Raw genomic sequence first — 20,992 nt, 5'->3', positions numbered from 1 at the left:
CTGTCATCTAAATTCTTTGCCTTGAGCTTTCTTCTTATGGAAATAATAATTAATGGTCTGATAAATGCTGCTCATCCATGAATTTGAGCATCTATGCAGTGAGAGATAGAAACAAAGGATTTATTAGGGTTTCTCCCCTCCAGGTTGTGAACTAGTCCTTAATCCCTGCTCTGATAAATAATAACTGGAGTGCTGTGAGCAATAGTATCTTTAGGTCTAAATTTCTCATCTATATAAAAGGTAGTGGCAGTGGGCAACTATCTTCCTTTAAAATGAGCCAAATGAGGTGAGACTTTACTTTACCAGTGTCAAGCAAACACCATGAGTTCCTAAAATTCTTACATCCCCACACTAGCGGGGAAGACTTGCTTGACTTGACTTTCTTTTATGTGCCAATTTCAGGCAATCATTGCTAGGGAGATCAGGGAACACTTAAGGCTCTTATTTTCAACTGTTACTTTTCCTCAACCTGGTTGGTTTCTTTATTGTGGTACAAGGGCCACTGTGGTTAAGGAAAATGAAATCCCCATTAAAATGGTTTAACAGATAAAAGCTAAAATGCTAAAGCTAACTGAGTTCACTTTGGGGTTCACTAAACCATGCAATTTCTTTGAATTGGTGGATTTATTTAAAGGATGCCGGTCTATTTATATGCTAAAGGCAACCAGGCTGAATCATAGCTGGTCCAAGGACTTTAACTTTCTCAGCAATTGAGGCAAATCAGAATACAGACCATATTGTCACACCATAGGACTTATACACCAAAGTACTTCTGTTGACTATGACCAAAATGGTTGCCCCATCATCTGTTTAAATTGCTGAGACTGGAAACAATATATCTGTTTTTATTGGACAGGGCTAAAAACTATGGATCATTATTATGAAAGGAACCCATTTGTGCTTTATGTTTAATATACACAATTATCATTCATAGGGTCAGTGTGAAAGTCAATGACACTAATTGCTTTCTGGAGGGAAAATAGTATTTGTAGATGGATAGATATGGTTAGGCTATTAGTTGATGATGAACTACTACCTACCAAGGATAAAGAAGGAGAAGAATGAGAAGGAGAAAGAGAAGGAAGAGAAAACAAAATGAAAAGAGAAAAAGAAAGAAAAGGAGGAAAAGAAGGAAGGAAGGAAAGAAGGAAGAAAGGAAGGAAGGAAGGAAAGAAAGAAGGAAGGAATGAAGGAAGGAAGTGTGTGGAACAGAGAGATATGGTGAACTTACAGGAATGTATGAATTCTTTTTCTTTGTTTTATTTTCATTATTTCTATGTTTCCCCTATGACCTGTATAATATGCGCAGGCCCATATTTACTTGAGCCTTGACCAGCTATAAACATATTTACTCAACCTGAGCTGATGACATTTATCAGTATTTGGCATCTATCAATATTTAGTCTATTAGCTTGATTACTATCTGCTTGATTAAGCTTGAAGGCCTGATTTTATTTCCTAGAAATCAGGAGATTTTGGGGAAATAGAAAACTTCCATTCCAATCTCACCGAATAGCAACAACCAACTAGATGCTTCTCCCTCCCCTTCTCAATAATCTCTTACTTGTGATGTTATCTCTTGTATAAAAGCTATGTATCTTTACTATTTCTTTAGCCCTTCTACCATGAGCTTTCTCTTTCTTATCTCGTGATAGGACAGCTCATCTTCAGAGGTTTTTAATAAACAACTTTTCTGCTTTCTACTGCATGATCTTTGAGTAGTCATTTTGGGTAATGGTCTTCTACATCCCTCACAGAAGGAAGGAAGGAAGGGAGGGAGGGAGGGAGGGAGGGAGGAAGGAAGGAAGAAATAAATGAGGGAAGAGGGAGAAAAGGAAGGAGAAAGAGAAGAAAGGAGAGAAGGAGAAAAAGGGGAAGGAAACAAAAACAAGACTGTTAACTGAGAATTAAATCAACATGTCCTTAGAATAATTTTATTTTATTCTATCTATGATTTTATGAATGTAGGGAATTTATAGAAAGGATGAGGATACTTGTTTTGCCAATGCATGCTGGTGTGTTTTCTGCAAACTGAGTGTCTTAAAAACTTACCTGAGACACTGAGAAATTAAATGACTTGCTCAGAGTCACCCTTCCAGGATGTGGCTGAGAACACAATAGAATCTACTTTTTGCTTACTCCAATAGAAGCTCTCTCTTTACTCCACCTCACTGTTTCATCAAGAACAAAGTAAATGAAGGATGAATATGAGGAAGAACCTACATTTGATAATAGCTGATAACTGGATCCTGGTATCATAGAATCAGAACAGAATAATTCCTCAGTAGTGACCCAATCTAGATCTCTCATTCAACAGATAAGGAGCTAAGGTTCTGATCATTAAAGGGACCAGCCCCCACACCTTAATCCAGGTGCTGAGTGACAGAGCTAAAAAGCAAAACTAGCTCTTTGCCTCTGACCCACACTGAAATAAATGTGTCTGGGGTCTTTGATCAGAAGCCCAGTGATCTTGACAAGGAGTTAAAGACTGAGGTTGTGACTCTTAAGACATAATGTCAAAAACCCACCGAGCTTTAAGATTCTATTATTCAGTGACTCTCAGAAAAGAGAGAAGAAAGTTCCAGTGTTCTGAGGAGAGGAATAATGACATGTTCCAGTAAACAAAAAACAAAAACAAACAAATTAAGATTTTTGGTGTATAACTGAAAATGAATAAAAATAATTGAATAGAATACTTTTTTTGAGATGACAAAGGATAGATTAAAGTATTAGATTAAAAATAAATGCCTGAAAATCTTATATGCCTTTGTATTTTTACTCACAAAGAGGGTCATAGAGATTAATTCCACACTTGTTCCTTGAGGACTTTCATATATATTGGACCCTTATCCAGAAGACAACTCACAGAAGCTCACTTCCGTCCTCTCTTTAGTCTGACTTCTGCTCAATTTTGGACTCCAATCTCTAGACAAGACAAGGGGAGGAGAGTAGATTATGAAAGAGGAGAATCTGTCCAAAGCTTTTGGAGGTATGATTTGTCGGGAAATATTGCAACAAACCAGGTGACAAAGTCAGGAAACAGAAGGATCTAAGTGAGATCTCACCCAATGGTGTTTTTCTTCAGTGAGATTTATTCCAGAGGGATAGCTTATAGTGAGGAAACTTCCCTTATCAATTTAGGTTGGTTCCTGTTCTTCCATTTACTGTCTTCAAAATAAGCCTGTGTCTAGAGTGATATAGTTAGAATGTATGAGAAGTGGTTTGTGAAGGACCTTCTTCCTGATTCTAAACCCAGCCAAATATGGCATTGTAGTCCGTATATTTTACAATCATCGCCACAACATCAAGCAATAAACAATAACAAGTTGCCATTTATATAGTCCTTTGAATTTTGCAAAATGCTTTATCAATATTAGTTCATTTTATCTTCTCCAATGATGGGAGGTTGGTTTATTATTACTTCCATTTCATTGATGAGGGAACTGAAGCAGAAAGAAGCTAAGTGACTTTCCTAATATCTCTTAGGTAGAAGATTCTAACACATACCATTGTGGAGGATACTTAGCATGGAGAGCACAGGGAAGAATACAATAAATGCTGTTTTCCTTTACATGACCCACTTCCAGAGGGTAATTCTTCAGCCCTGAACTACCAGAGGTTTTCCTAAATAAATCATTAAAACATCATCTTGACAATGTCCATTGTTAGGTGAAGTGTAGAGGGCTACAGATAGTGGGGAACCCTGGATGATGTATAAGACCCTTTAGTCCAGTAAAAAGAACCCTGCTAATGTGTCTATTTTGGCTCCCCATTCCCCCTAGGGGCATCTCAGCCTTCCTGAGAAGTCAGGGGGCATGACAAACTGTGTAGTAATTAAAGCAGAGTTATACTAAAGTGGCAAGGAAACATCTGCACACAATAGCAGGTTCTTTATGTGGTCCCACATATGCAGTATCCTATAGTTAGTGCATGCACAGTGTGCTATAGCTATGTAAGTATATTAGGATATATAAGGCTGAGAAAATTTCGAATACATGGATTCCTATTTGATCATCTTTATGAGTTCTACCCCTTCACTCCTCACCGATGATCAGGATTCTGGCTGGTACCAAAAACCTCTAGTGAGCAGATCTAGACAGTGAACCAGGATCAGAGAAGGCTACCTCAGGTAAGATTAGTTTGGGGAGAAGTCAATGCTATTTTTGATGACTCCCTGAAATATCAGATTTAGCATCAATATTATTTTAGTTGAGGTACATGGATGCAAGAAATGGAATATACTATCTTCCAAATAATTAAACTTAAATAGCCCCCCCCCCAAAAAAAAACTAGTAGAGAGATGCAAGAGGAGAATAGGCATACTATAGCAACAATAACAAAGAACCACCCTGACGAATTGTATTAGAAAGATTAATTATTGAAAGAGAAAGAAAAATAAGGCTATTCAAGTAGCAATAATAAAAGATAAATATTTTCTGGATAATATACAGATTCTGTTGAGAGTCATGCTATACTAAGAGATCTATAGATATATACATTAGGTGAGCACCTTGTGTTATATTTTCTGGAACTTGTAGGTAAATTTAATACATGGATCTGAACAGAGAGCTTGCAATTTGCTTTAATCAAAGGAATAGCCTCATTAAAGAGATCAAAGCTCCACTGAAGGATTGACATGGATGACCAATACATTTCCAGTAGGGATGACATCCTGTAATAATAAAAACTCAACCAACAAACATTTATGAAATACCCTAACACAATGGGGGAATGAGAACATTTTGTTCCAACAGTTCTAAAGGCTGCTGGAGCAAGTGCTATGAAACACGTGGATCTTGTTCAGATGACAAAATGGTATCTTGAGCCATTGCCAGTTGTCCTGAATTTTTTCTTGCAACTTTAATTATTCTGAAAGAGAGACTAAGACCAACAACTTTGTGCAATTCTGCTTCCACTTAAATATAATTCATATACAAGTAAACACAAAGCCTGTGATATGATGTTCCTCTTTCAAAACAAAGTATAAAAACAACTATTTGCCAGGCAGTGTAGTAAGCATTGAGCTTGCAATACGCTAAGTCCCTAAAGTTTACAAAAAACTCATATTCTACTTTGCCACTACCACAACTATCGCTATCATCATTAACAATATTAGTAATAACAGTTAGGTTTGTAAAGCTCTTTACCAGTCTCAATACTATCTCAATACAAATATTTAATTACCTAACAATCTTAGGAGCTAAGTGCTACTATTTTTCCCATCTTACAGATAAGGAACCTGAAGCAGATAGAGATTAAGTAATTTGCTCAGAATCAAATAGCTAGTAAATGTCTGGAGTGGAATTTGAACTTAGGTTTTCCCAACTCCAGGACCTGCACTCTATATAAGTCACTATCAACTAATTTGTTGCTTTTATAACTAAAATTAAAAATTTAAATGTCAATTATTAATCCAGGTACTCATCATCCAAATAGAAGCATATTTCTCTGTTTTTATAATCATTCATCTTGATATGAGTCACCACATGACTATGGTTCCTCCCTTCATTTCTCCTTTATGATCTTATTTTAAAATGTGCTATGTGGAAATTAAAAGTGAACAAGGCAGTAAATTCAAAACTGATTAGTTACATTACTCAAGTCAGAAGGAGCCCTGACAATCACACCATGCCTATAAGACAGTGTTTACTGATAGCTTCTGAACAAATCAATAAAGAAATAGAGTAATATTATCTAAAAACCAAAGACTCATAAGTTAAATTGTCAATTAAGAAGGCAGAATAAAAATAGAATCTAATCTAATGGGTAAACATGATTCAATTTACCAAAAAGGTTCAATTTAGACAGAAACTTCTTAGGAGTACATCTGTTACTGTGAGGGAGTAGAGATTGAAAATAGGAATAATGGATACAAAAACAATGAAAACTGTTCCCAGGAAAATTGATGTCATAAATAAGAAGATTAAAAAAACCCAAAACAACAGTAGATGCAGATCATTATAAAGGTTTTTTAAAAGGGGAAAAAAAACACCATTGGAGCATTAATGAAAATGGAGTCATGGCATTAAAAATCAGTGCCATAGAGTCCAGTATTTTTCTTGGAACTGTTTCTCACAATGTCATATTCTATTTCCATCAAATAAGTAACAAACTGCAAGTTGGTGAGGTAGTGATTATCTAGCATCATGGAAAGTGAATCTAAGAAAAAAAACTCAGTTTTTTTCAGTGAAAGTTAATGATTGACTACAAAATCTTTAAGACTTTTCAAATTAAGGAAGCTCCCCAGCAGAGAAAAGAAACCAATCCATCACTGTGTTTCACTTTATGGCCTAGAATATTCTATCATAAGAAAGAACTCACTAATGAATCTTGTCAGTGAAATCACCAGGTATTCATGTTTATGGTCTTTTAACTCTACTCATTTCATCAAGAATTTATGACTTACCATTGTGGTGAAATAGAAGCTGTTCAAACCTCTTTAAAAGATCCAATATAAAAAGCACATAAAAGCAGAAAATGTAGAAGGCTAGGATTTTTAAAATAATAGGATGTGCTGTTTTCCTAGTGTCTTCTACTCTCTTCCTTTCTCCATCCTTCTCTACTCCTTTATCCTAGAAACAAATGGAGGGTTTGAATAGTTGTTACTAGATTATTTTAAAGAAAACATTTTGAACAAAATTCTAAAAGATTTAACTTGAAATACTTTATGTTTAATATAATATATTTTGTGCCATATCCTGGCCACATTGAAAAAAAGGATAGAATAAATAAATATTGGTTAAGTAAAAACAAGCAACATAAAGAGTGCATGCAAGATTATAAATCCACAATACATCACCTCTTTACTGAGAGGAAGCTGATTTATTTATTCATATGAATTCTAGAGTCACATGGATCATTGAAATTTATAGTTTGATTTTTGAAATTAAAACTAAACCCATTATCTCTCATTTTTGCTCTTTTTTAATGGTAGTGTTGCTCTGTTGGTGGTTTTTCTTTTATTTTTTTTACTTTCTTTTTTCTTCTTTTTTTCCTTTTTTTTTTCCTTTTTATTTTCCTGAGGCAATTGGGGTTAAATGACTTGCCCAGGGTCACATAGCTAGGAAGTGTTAAGTGTTTGAGGCTAGATTTAAACTCAGGTCCTCCTGAATTCAGGGCTGGGTCTCTATCCACTTGACCACCTCGCTGCTCCTTTCCTCATCATTTGTTTAATAACATTCTATAAAAGCACAGACATAATAAATGAAGAAAAAGATTTCCTTCCCTATACAAAAGAAAAGATTATTAATTACATATTTGGGGGAATGGAAGAGATCATTTCCATAACAAAGGAACAGAACCTTGAACCAGGATTCTTGCAGTGGCAGAGTTTTCTCATAAAAGGAAGATACCCATTTGGTAGTGATTGTTAATAAATCTTGATAAATATAGATATTATTTTATCCTGCCTTGAAGAAAACAAACCACAGAAAAAACTTCATCGTTGGTCAATGGATCATTGATATCTCTCATGACAGAGCCAGGAAAACTCTTTCTTTCTCCCTCTGGGCATCTAAAGCATATCTTCCTATGGCAAGGGTGAAACCCAATAGAAATGACTGTGACACCAGGAACAGAAGATCCAAATAAAAACTTATACCCAGTTATAATGTCTTCCCCAACTCTAGAGAAACAAGAGCTAATTTGATAGAAATTGCCATTTTGCCAAACAGAAGTACTAGATGAAAAACTATGTAGGATGAAGAAAAGAATGATCAGAAAATCCAGACTAAGAGCAAAGTGAATTTATCATTTAACATAAAATATTTCATTTTTTTCTATTTTTAACTAAGGAGTTATATCAGTAAAATTCTTCTTCTTTTCTCTGTTACTGTTTTGTCCACTAATGATAGAAATTATTTTTTTAAAGCATATATTTAGCCTACAGAAAAATCATATGCTGTCCCAAGAAGAACAATCCAAAAAAAAAAATGCTGATCCTCTTTTGCTGATCAGGAGTGCCTGAAGAGCTAGTTCAAATCGGTTAGAGAAGGCAGTGTGAAATAAAATAAAATTCAAAACAAAGAAACAAAAAAGGAAAGATATAATTTAACTATGAGTAAGGAATCAATACCAAAAACAAAAGAAGAATTTCAGGACTGGTGAACTTTCAATGTACTGCTGATTCATCTTAACATTCCTGAAGATAAAGTTATGTCTTGGGGGAATGAGTTGGAAAAAGGAGTCATTAAATAATATTCCAAGGAAATCGAGATTCCCTCTATGAGAAAGAGAATCTAAAAAAAGCAATTCGTTATTTGACAATTTTGTCTCTTGATTGTCTCTCATAAAGAGAAAAGCAGTGTAGCTATTATGCACCATGTTCTGAATTTTTCTCTGTCCCCAGGGGAGATTACAGCACAACTATTAACCAGATCAGAACCTGACTTTGGTCCTTGAGGGTGTCAATGGAATGCTGTGGAATGAAATCTGCTCTCAAAACACCATCAATCACCCTAGCCATTAGTTTTATAATAGGTTTAGACATAGAGGCAGAAGGTAGCACAGTTGGAATTAGAAATTTATGGATGATGGTAAATAAGACTATTTCACTAGGTTTAGAAAATGAAATCAAGAAAAGAAACTAATTAAAATTTGGTGGAAATAAACTTGTTTACAAAATTGTCTGGGAAAATGAAAGACAAAATTAGCTGCTCTGCTATCTCTTTTGATGTCTGTCAAAGGCCAGTTGTATGCTCAGGTAATTCAATTCTACTTTACTTTGTCTCACTTTCTATATCTGTAGAATGAAAGAGAAAATGCATACATTCAAACAAATCTATGTGCATGCATAAGTATATATATGTATATACACACATATACGCATGTATGTGTAATGCATATGTACATAATATATATGTCCCTTACAACTTGACAAAGAGAATCAGTGAATTTGAGAGTTGGTAGAAACTTGAATAGACATTGAATTCTGCTCATCCATGAAGGAATCCTGACTATAACATACAAATATGATGCGCCCACCCATCCATTGTTTGAAGACCTCCAACAAGAGGGAACCCCTGACTTTTGGAGATGACTTGTTCCCCTTCTGAGCAGAGCATATTGTTTGGATCCCCCCCCCAATATTAAGGTTAAATATGTCTCTTTGCAATTTTTATTCAATACTACTAGTTCTATCCTCCAGAAACAACCAGTATAACTTTGATTCCTCTTTCATATGTCTGCCTTCAAATATTTGAAGGTAGTTATCATCACTTTTCTTTTCTCCAAGGCAAGTAAACTCAGTTCCTTTTAGTAATCATCCTAAGTTGGGCCCTGGATCTTCAAGTTACTCTTCCTTCTGATACTCTTGAATTTATGAATCCCAATCTTACAGAACTAAACACAATATGCTGCTGAAGTCTGACAAAATTAAATGCTCTTATTGTGCCCAAAGTGAGCCCAGATTTTTTGGGGTTTGACTAGGTGAGTTATAGTTCTTGACTGTTTGAGTTATAGTTCTAAATCTTATGGAAGTTGCAGTCTTCCAGAACCCCCAAATCATTTTTAGAACACCTGCCATCTAGCCAGGCCACATATAGCTAATGTTTGTGATTTTTTTTTTGTAGTCACATATAAGAATGTCCATTTATTCCCTACTGAATTTCCTTTATATGAATTTAGCTCAATTTTCTTGTCCATTAAGACCCTTTAAAAGCTTTACTCAGCAATGCATTGAATTGCCTGTATGTCCAAACTTGTTATTATATGTAAATTTGATGCACATACAATATACACTTTTATTCAAAACATTTTTAAAAATAAATTGCAAGAGACAAATATAAATCCCTAGAGTACTCAGTTGGAGATCATGTAGACACTGAGCCATTCACAGCTCTCATTTGAATGGAAAGCTACATTATTGTATTATTGTCCAGTTTATACCTATCTTCTCAACAGGAATAGGATGAAATCCCCTTTATCAGCTTTGATCCATAACATTCCCCCTGGCTTCCATTTATTTGGCCTGTCATAGTAAGGGATTCACAGCCACTATGAAGTCAAGGAGATCTGTGTTCAACTTCATACTAACTGTGTGACCCTGGGCATGTTGTTTAATTTCTTAGTAGTCCAGCAAGATCCAGGACACTAAAATATATCTGTAGAAAGGCTTTCTTTGGGTCTCTTTATTCTTTTGTTTCATGCCAATTGTATAGACATATATGCTTTAAATTTCCTCTCAGGAAAGGAAATCATTGGTACCAAATGAGATATAAGCAGCATTGATATCTCTTCCTGGAAGGAGCATAAAAGAATGTTGGAATCAGTCACTTATGATTGTCATGGTCTCCTATGGACTAGGTGACTGTATTGATGGTGTTGCTTCTCTCCATGGAAAGCCGTCTTCATTGAGCCATGTTCATTGAGCCAATAGGATGTATGCATTATCACTATCTTCACCATCACCACCATCTACATCATGTTGGGAGTCCTAAAGGACCAACTACCTCATGGAATCATTAAAGGTTAAGAGGGAAGAATGAGAGATTGGAGTAAGTAGGGAAGACCTGTCGTGGAGATATGGAATCTCAACACCCCCTATTTTTTTTTATCTTTGAAACAACTTCTGCTTTGTTATTCTATGTTATTCTTTCTCTAAAAGAGGCTTCTAAAACTGGGAGCCATTGGTGAAGACAGAGCAATAGTGATATTTTATAAAAGCTCCTGCTCCCATTAACTGAAGCCATTCTTGAGTTGAATTTTATTGTCTATATGACATTCTAATCACAAAATGTGAGATGAAGATCTGAAAGCAGAAATGAGCGATTTTCTATGTTTTGGTCATCTGAGAGGGTAAAACATACACATATACATATGTACACACCTTTATGTGCTTATAATATATTCTTCAACAAATGCTGGCAATAACACTACAACATTTAGGAATATCAAACATTGTCAATAGGCCATTTGGCTAGTAGAATAATTGTGGTTCCACCTCATGTCCAAAGTTATTGCAACACTCTTTAACTGGACAATAAACTGATTAAATATTTAAGAAAGTGTTCCTTTCTGCATGGTATAAATGGAGACATGTTGTTACTTGTTTATAAAAACAGAGATTGTTAAATTTTCAGGGGAAGAATTAGCACCTCAAATCAGCAATTGATAAGACTAAAGTTACATTCATTATTTTGTTGATTTCTAGAATTAAAAAAAATAATGGAGAAAGTGTTAATACAGATTGAATGTTAACTTGTGTACCCATTCTAGAGAGCTGGTTGTTAAAAATTCTCAGAACATACCTGAATTACTCTATAAATATTGTATGAACTCAGCAGTAGTACAGCTGGAAGGTTCAAGGAATGAAACCACCCAGCTATAACCACAACTATCACAACAATCAAAAGCAACAATTACAACAGCCGTTATAATTATTTTAATAGTATGTTGAAGTTTGCAAAGTGTTTTATATATATATATATAATTTACATATTTAAGCATTATGACCTTCTGGTTTGTAGAAAACAAGGGACCAAATGGTACAAGATGTGACTTTTCTCTGTAGAATTACAAATCAATACCTATTCCCTACTGGTCACATCACAACTATTATCATCATTGTTGCCATTGTAATCACCGCCAGCAGCATCACTATCCCCATCATTATGGCTTCCATTGCCATGGCCATTATCACCATTCCTATCATCATCATGATTCCCTAAATTATAACACCTTAAGTTTTACAAATGACTTTTCTCTCAACAACCCTGTGATAGTTCAAGTACTTTGCATATTGTTCAGATATATAAACTGGGCTTCAGAACAATCAGTGGATATAAGAACCAGGATCTAATTCTGCTGTCCTGATCCTCAGATCCATGCTCGTATAGCACCCCATCCAAAAGCACATACTGCAAATGCCACAAAACATCAGCATCATGAGGAAAACAAAGATATGCAAAAGGAATCCCAAAGGTTTCAGTTCACTAAATCTGTAAACTTTGAATTTCTATAGACCTTAGATGTGATTGCAGAAAAGCACCAGCTTTTAAGTGAAAATTAAATTTCTCTCAATGAGCCAGAAATTGTGGCCAGCACCCATTTATCAAGTGCTGATTAATTGCAGATATTGTGTTGGACTCAAGTTTTAAAAAGACAGAAATTGTCTTCTTGACTTCAGAGAATTTATATTCTACAAAATGGTAAAGCATATATACAGCTGAGTGACAACAACACAGATACAATATAACTCCAGGGGAGAGAAAGGGTTTATGATCAAGGATTCAAGAAAGTCCTTATATAGGAGATGGGTTTTAAAATGTTTACATTGCAATGAGCTAGAGAATTCATGATGCAGCATTAAAGGGGTACTCCAATCCCAAAATGAATATAAATTAACAATAAAACAATTAATTCTGGTGTGTTCTAAAAAAGGAAAAGAAAAAAGAAAGGAAGGAAAGTAGAAATTCTGCACCAATGTTTCTGATACCAAGACTTAGGAATAACTAATTTTCTTTTCAAGACCAAAATGAAAAGCTTACAATTCTTGATTCTTCCATCTGTTATAAATTATGCTACAAAATATTTCCCCATTTTTGTTCTGGCAAAATCACCAGTGTGATGCTCAATTGATATTCAGAGTGAGGGGGTGTGGGAGATGAAGAGAAAAATAGATTTTCTCAATTTACATGTATTACATTTTATCTGTCCATTAAAAGAAATCATGATCCCAGTTTCAATATGAATATCATCTCTGACTATTTCTTCTGTGAACTTTCAGAGACACTACTGATGTGTCACACAGAGATTTATGAATTTGCAAGTAAATGTACAGAACAGGCCTGTGAGCTCCTTGCTCACTTTTTTGTGCATGTGTACTACACATGTTTCTGTGTGTCTCTGTGTGTGAATGTATGTATAGTCATGATGACAAACCATTCCAGGAGCCATTCTTCTTACAATAATAAATAATCCTCATTTGAAAAAAAAGAAGGAAAAAAAAAGAAAATCTTAACCTAGAAACAAACCAACAATAGTGTCATTGAGCCTTCCTCTTGTTCAGAGCTTTAATGAGGGGATGACTTTTTGATAGTTTCCAAAAATAAAATACTTTCTAAGACCTGGAAGATTTATCAATAATCACAGTATTCCAGAGCCTCAGAATTGGAAAGGATGAAATAAGGGACTCCATCTGGTTGAACCCCTATCAGAAACAAATTCCCACAAAACATACCAGACAAATAAATTGTCTTTTATATTCTCCTTAACTACTTCCAGGGAAAGGGAACCCACCATCTCCTAGAGCAATCCAATGCACTTTGGGATAACAAAAGTTCAGCAGTTGGAATTGTTGAAAAGCTGTTCCATCATAGCTTTTTGAAAACAAGGAGATGATTCAAGCCAATTCCAATACACTTGAGATGGAGGGAGGCATCTGCATCCAGAGAGAGGACTGGGGAGGGGGGAAACCAAATGTGGATCAGAATAGATTATTTGCACCTTTTTTTGTTATTTGCTTGTTTTTGTTGTTTTTCCCTTTTTTTTTCTTTTTAATCTGATTTTTCTTATGTAACATGATAATTGTGGAAATATGTATAGAAGAATTGCTCATGTGTAAGATAGATTAACTTGATGTCCAGGGAGGGGGGTAAGCGCCGTAGGGAAGGGAGAGAGAAAAATTTAGAACACAACATTTTGCAAGGGTGAATGTTGAAAACTATCTTTGTATATATTTAGAAAATAAAAAAAAAGCTTTTATTTAAGAAAAAGCTGTTCTACACAAAAGCCCATCTCCTCCACGACTATGCCTCATTTCCTGTCACATCCCTTCAAAGACTTCCAATTTGGGATGCCCCAAAGGATGTTCCAGAGACAACTCAAAGATAGTGAGAACTAAGGAAACATCATTTGTCTACCTATAGTTGTTCACAGGCAGCTGATGGTACAGAGAATAGAGTGTCAGGCCTGGAGTTCCACTTTCTGAGTTCAAATCTGGCCTCAGAGAGTGAGCTATGTAAGCCTGGGCAAACCACTTACTCCTATTGCCTTGGTTTTCACATCTCTAAAACAAGCAGGAGAAGAAAGTGGCAAACCACTACAGTATCTTTGCCAAGAAAAGCCCCAGTCATAAATGACCAAAACATTTGAATTATAACAAAATGTGCTCCTCATCCCCACTGTGGACACACTTTTTGATTATAGATATAAGAGTTAACACATCTTTCTAAAAGACATTCACATCCTCTGGAGTTTCATTTTCCTATAGCCAACTGTCTGTATTGAAGGGCTTTGGGGAAACCATCTGTAGGCAATTGGAATTTTTTTTTTTGGCTATGACTATGGATTTGTCAAGGCTGCAGTAGCTGGAACACCAGACTGAGGATTAGGAAAAACTGAGTTCAAATCTACCCTGCATTTACTTGTGTGACCCTGGAAAATCATTTATTCCTATTTGTTTCAGTTTCCTCACCTATAAAATGAACTGGAGAAATAAATAGGAAACTACTTCAATATTGTTATTAAGGAAAGCCCAAATACAATCTCAAAGAATTAACTAAAATGACTGAACGATAATTGTTTTGTGATTGAAGAAAGATATTTTCCTCCTCCTCCTCCTTCTTTTTATTCTTCTCTCTATTTCTTTCCCTCTCCCCCCTCCTCCTCTTCCTTTTCTCTGTCTCTGTCTCAGTCTTTCTCTGTGTCTGTTTGCTTGTGTGGTTTCTATTGGCTCAAACTAGAGCTGAATCATATAGAAGGGGAACACAAGATTGGCTTGCTTGTCAAAGATAAATGAATTAGAATCCATGTGAGACTGTACATCTGAGGTGATGAGAGCTGATGACACTTCTTTCTAAAACAGATTCCTCTTCCAAATGTTCACCCAGATCTGGGAATTTTCCAAGGAATACATCCAAAAGAGATCACTTCACAGGCACTCACACAAAGTTCAGAACCATATGTAATAGTGACACCTTGGTGCATGTAAGGGCTGTTCAGATGAAAGATGGCAGAGTTATTTGCTTTTTGTCTATGATGGGCAGAAAAAAAAACAGATTAGAGAAATTAGGGCTTTGCTCACAGAGCTAGAGCTCACGCAAAGCTTATGACTGAGATTATTTAGTCTAGTACGCTTGAATCCTAGAACATTCATGGTAATACTTTGTGACATGAAATAATGGTTTTGACATGTCCCCAAAATAGCATTTATGACTAAATGTGTTTTTGAAAAGGAACATTCTCATTCCACATGCTGGAATTTTCAGTCGATTTTTTTTAATACTGAACATAGTATGGAAAAATATGTTGCAGCATGAAGGTGATATGAAGATTGAAGAAATAAATTCAGATTTCATATGTATTGGTAATGCATGTCAGACCACCAATTATTGACCCTCTTCTGAAGACCTCATCTGAGAGGTGACTTTTAAGAAAATGAATGATTAGGAAAAACCAAAATCAAGCATAGAACTATCATAGGCTTCTTGGTGTTCAGTCCTCAAGCTCTAGGATAGTTTCCAAAGGCATCAAGAACATGGAAGGTTTTGCTCTGAATAGAGTACTATTTCTTTGTTACATACAGTGACTTTGCAATAATTAGTCATTGGTTTGGTCAAAGAAAAGATACCTGGAATACCATCAAATCTCAGTTGTTGATAAATAAAGTAACAACAACAAAAAACTCCATATTCTTGTCTAGGAAATTAAAACCCAAAACTCCTCCTGCCATGTTCCTGGATTTAGAGCAAGAAATGACTGGCTAAATCCTGTCTATGATTCTTATAAAATGGTGATAATGGGCCAGTTATTTAACACTGCTGATCCTCTGCCTTTCTTGGCATAATGGAAATGATATTAGTTAGAGTGCTTAATTCTAGGGATAAAGCATGAGTAGCAAATGAAACACTGTACATAAAGTGCTTAGCAAACCTTAAAATGTGATATGAACATCAATTTTTATTATCAGTAGAAACAGCACTTAAAGAAATGGCTTTACAAATTATCTAGAGCTGAAGTAAAGTACATAGGGATGCCTCTATATAGCCATCTTGCCTCATTTCATCATTAGTAGCTGCTCATAGCCTTGCTTCTCTATGCAAACAATTCATAAGGGGTTGAGAGGTTATAGATTTGTCAGGTTATTTACAATTATCTCTAGAGAGTCATGAAATTCTAAATCTAATATTAATAGATAGATTAAAGTTTCTCTCTCTCTCTCATTGTCTCTTTCATACACATATACACTAGGGAAGTTCATGATCATGGTACAGCGAAGACAGCATTAGGTTTAGAATTAAAGAAACTGGATTAAAATTCTTCCCCTTAATCTTATTATCTTTGTCAGTTGGGAAAAATCACTTACTCTCCCACTGCTTCATCATTCCACACACACACACATATGCGTTCTACAAGATTAATTTTTAAAAGAATCATATTATTTGTAACAGATTTGATATTATTGTTTTTCTAACCAATTGTTGGAATGAATTCAAAATTGGAAAAATAGCAACTCTTCCCCTTTAGAAAAAGTAGGTTTTGTGAACATGTACCAGGAGAGGCAATGGTGTAACACTGCCTCTCTGCTGATCCAGGGGCCAATCACAGGCTTATCACTCAGCCATCAATATCTCCCAGATCCTCATTTGAAACTATTGATGACTAAAATAAAAACAAAGTTTTGAGAATCATATTTATATTGAGAACCCACATAATCCTTTTCACTGCTAGAGTTAGAGATAAAGAAGTAGAAGGAGGCTTTAGGAGTCAAGATGATGGAGTAAGCATTAAATCATAGTAAGTCTCCCACAACAATCTCCAAACAATCATAACATAGTGCCCCCAGACCAACCCTGGAATAGAGAACCAACAAAAAGATGGGGTGAAACAATCTTTGAGCCCAAGAAACTTGGTATATCAACAGGAAAGATCTATCACACTTGCATAAAAGGGAAGCACAATCCTGAATATGAAGCATCCCAGCAAGCCAGCAGCAAGCCCCTACCTCAGTAAACCAGTGGTAGATTCTCAGTACTGGTATTGTGGGGCAGGTGAGCAACAGCACTAGGAACTCCTACATGCCTCAGCATAGGTGGAAGACCTGACAGACTTCAGTTCTGAGAACTGTCACAAGCTTCGGCATAGCCAATGTTAGGTCCCTGCTACTTGCTTCAGGGAAGCCCAGGATAAATGGGCAAATTTCAGCAGCCAGACTACCATGGACTTCAGTGTATCTCAAAGATATGCAAAAACACCCCATGGGCCACCAGCACTAGCACCCCAGTTTAGCTTGATGTAAGCTGTGGGACCCCCTTGGCCTCTAGCAATGGCAACATAGAAATATCAGACATGAATTCTTTCTGGAGTCTTAGAACAATATCAGTGCAACACTAGGTAAACCTGTAGCCACAGATGTAAGAAGCCTGAGGAAGTATCCCTTCCACCCCAGGGGCAATGCTCAAAGACAAAAGAAAGAGAAAAGGCCAAAAAAAAAAAAAATGAGCACAATAACAAGAAGATTCTGATCATGAAATGGAAGGTCAAGAGACAAATTAAAAAGAGGATATCAATGTAAAAATACTTATGGGTAAGACTACAAAGAAAAATGGGAGTTATTCTCTCTTTTTTTTTTTTTTTAATTTAATAGCCTTTAATTTACAGGATATATACATGGGTAACTTTACAGCATTAACAATTGCCAAACCTCTTGTTCCAATTTTTCACCTCTTACCCCCCCCACCCCCTCCCCTAAATGGCAGGATGACCAGTAGATGTTAAATATATTAAAATATAACTTAGATACACAATAAGTATACATGACCAAAACATTATTTTGCTGTACAAAAAGAATCAGACTCTGAATTATTGTACAATTAGCTTGTGAAGGAAATCAAAGATGCGGGTGTGCATAAATATAGGGACTGGGAATTCAATGTAATGGTTTTTAGTCATCTCCCAGAGTTCTTTTTCTGGGTATAGCTAGCTCAGTTCATTACTGCTCCATTAGAAATGATTTGGTTGATCTCGTTGCTGAGGATGGCCTGATCTATCAGGACTGGTCATCATCTAGTATTGTTGTTGAAGTATATAATAATCTCCTCTTCAGTTTCCAGTTTCTAGCCACTACAAAAAGGGCTGCCACAAACATTCGTGCACATACAGGTCCCTTTCCCTTCTTTATAATCTCTTTGGGATATAATCCCAGTAGTAACACTGCTGGATCAAAGGGTATGCACAGTTTGATAACTTTTTGAGCATAGTTCCAAACTACGCTCCAAAATGGTTGGATTCGTTCACAACTCCACCAACAATGAATCAATGTCCCAGTTTTCCCACATCCCCTCCAACAATCATCATTATTTTTTCCTGTCATCTTAGCCAATCTGACAGGTGTGTAGTGGTATCTTAGAGTTGTCTTAATTTGCATTTCTCTGATTAATAATGACTTGGAGCATCTTTTCATATGACTAGAAATAGTTTCAATTTCTTCATCTGAGAATTGTCTGTTCATATCCTTTGACCATTTTCAATTGGAGAATGGCTTGATTTTTTATAAATTAGAGTTAATTCTCTATATATTTTGGAAATGAGGCCTTTATCAGAACCTTTGACTGTAAAAATATTTTCCCAGTTTATTGCTTCCTTCTAATCTTGTCTGCATTAGTTTTGTTTGTACAAAAACTTTTCAGTTTGGTATAATCGAAATTTTCTATTTTGTGATCAGTAATGATCTCTAGTTCTCTTTAGTCATAAAACCTTCCCTTCCACAGGTCTGAGAGGTAAACTATCCTATGTTCCTCTAATTTATTAATAATTTCATTCTTTATGCCTAGGTCATGAACCCATTTTGACCTTATCTTGGTGTACGGCGTTAAGTATGGATCAATGCCTAGTTTCTGCCATATTAGTTTCTCAATTTTCCCAGCAATTTTTATCAAACAGTAAGTTCTTATCCCAAAAGCTGGGATCTTTGGGTTTGTCAAAGACTAGGTTGTATATTTGTTGACTGTTTTATCCCTTGAACCTAATCTATTCCACTGATCAACTAATCTATTCCTTAGCCAATACCAAATAGTTTTGGTAACTGCTGCTCTATAGTATAGTTTTAGATCTGGTACAGCTAAGCCACCATCATTTGATTTTTTTTCATTAATTCCCTTGAAATTCTTGACCTTTTGTTTTCCATATGAACTTTGTTGTTATTTTTTCTAGGTCATTAAAATAGTTTTTTGGGAGTCTGGTATAGTGCTAAATAAATAGATTAGTTTAGGTAATATTGTCATCTTTATTATATTTGCTCGCCCTATCCAAGAGCATTTAATATTTTTCCAATTGGTTAGATCAGACTTAATTTGTGTGAAAAGTGGTCTGTAATTTTGCTCATAAAGTTTCTGATTTTCAATGGGAGTTATTCTCAACCCCAGAAAGAACTCATGGAAGAGCTACCAAAAAACCTTAAAAAATTATAAAAGAGAGGTAGAAGAAAAACTGGAAAAAGGAATGAGAATAATAGAAGAGAATTTTTTTTTGAAAAAAGAATAGACAAGTTTGAAAAAAACTGCTTAAAAATATAATTGACCAAATAGGAAGGAAAGTACAAAAGCTAATTGAGGAAAATTTCTTCTTAAAAGTTAGAATTGGGCAAGTGGAAACTAATAACACTATGAAACATAAAAGATAATTAAACAAATAAAAAAGAATGAAAAAAATTAGACAATAATAAACTGACTTAGAAAACAGATAAAGGAGAGTCAACGTCAAAATCATTTCAGTCATATGACTGAAAGTCATAATCAAAAGGAAGATCTATACAACATCTTCAAGAAATAATATTTTAATAAAGCTTTTTATTTTCAAAATATATGCACATATAGTTTACAACATTCACCCTTGCAAAACATTATTTTCCAATTTTTTTTCAACCTCCTTTTCCTCCCACTCCCTCCCCTAGACAGCAAGTAATCCAATATATATTAAACATGTGCAATTCTTCTATACATATTTCTACAATTATCATGCTGCACAAGAAAAAAATCAAATCAAAAAGAAAAAAAAATGATAAAGGAAACAAAATGCAAGTGAACAACAACAAAAAAAGTAAAAATACTATGTTGTGATCCACACTCAATCCCCACAGTTCTTGCTCTGGATATGAATGTTTGTCTCTGTCACAAGATCATTGGAACTGACTTCAATCTCCTCATTGCTGAAAGGAGCCATGTCCATCAGAACTGATGATTGTATAATCTTGCTTTTGCTGTATATAATGTTCTCTTAGTTCTGCTCATTTCACTTAGCATCAGTTCATGTAAGTCTCTCCAGGCCTCTGTGAAATCATCCTGTATATTGTTTCTTATAGAGCATTCTAACATTCATAAACCACAGCTTCTTCAGACATTCCCCAACTGATGGACATCCACTCAGTTTCTAATTCCTTGTCATTATAAAAAGGGCTGCTATAAATATTGTTTGCACATGTGAGTCCTTTTCCTTTTTTATGATCTCTTTTGGATATAAGTAAAGACACTGCTGGATCAAAGGATATGTACAGTCTGATGTACATATCCTTTGGAAATAGTTCCATATTGCTCTCCAGAATGGTTCAGTTATTTCACAAATCCACCAACAATGTATTAATGTTCCAGTTTTCCCACATCCCCTCCAACACTGATCACTATTTTTTTCCTGTCATCTTAGCCAATCTGAGAGGTGTATAGTGGTACCTCAGAGTTATCTTAATTCACATTTCTCTGACCAATAGTGATTCAGAGCATTTTTATATGACCATAGATGGCTTAATTTCATCATCTGAAAAATGTCTGTTCATATGCTTTAACCACTTATCAATTGTAGAATGACTTGTATTCTTATAAATTTGAGTCAATTCCCTATAAATTTTAGAAGTGAGGCTTTTATCAGAACCTTCTTACAAGAAATTATCAAGGAAAACTGCCATGATATCTTGGAACCACAGGGAAAAACAAACATTGAAAGAATCCATTGAACGCCTCAGCAAAAAAGATTCCCTCCCCATTCCCACCCCTCCAAAAAAAAA

General features: G+C 35.3%; 1 long non-coding RNA gene across 2 annotated transcripts in view; it reads right to left on the bottom strand.

Moving 5' to 3' along the window:
• Positions 1-2,763: 2,763 nt before the first annotated feature.
• Positions 2,764-20,992, bottom strand: part of LOC116419630 — a 117,899-nt gene continuing 99,670 nt past the window's right edge. For both annotated transcript variants that reach the window (XR_004229888.1, XR_004229889.1), the window contains exons 3-4: positions 6,407-6,572; positions 2,764-2,925 (exon numbers count right to left, since the gene is read on the bottom strand). This is a non-coding gene — a long non-coding RNA (uncharacterized LOC116419630). The remainder of the gene's footprint in view (positions 2,926-6,406; positions 6,573-20,992) is intronic.

This window comes from Sarcophilus harrisii, chromosome 5, assembly GCF_902635505.1.
Source record: "Sarcophilus harrisii chromosome 5, mSarHar1.11, whole genome shotgun sequence".
Lineage (NCBI taxonomy): Eukaryota > Metazoa > Chordata > Mammalia > Dasyuromorphia > Dasyuridae > Sarcophilus > Sarcophilus harrisii.
Note: the sequence above shows the minus strand (reverse complement) of the source record. Positions and strands in the feature narration are given on the sequence as shown.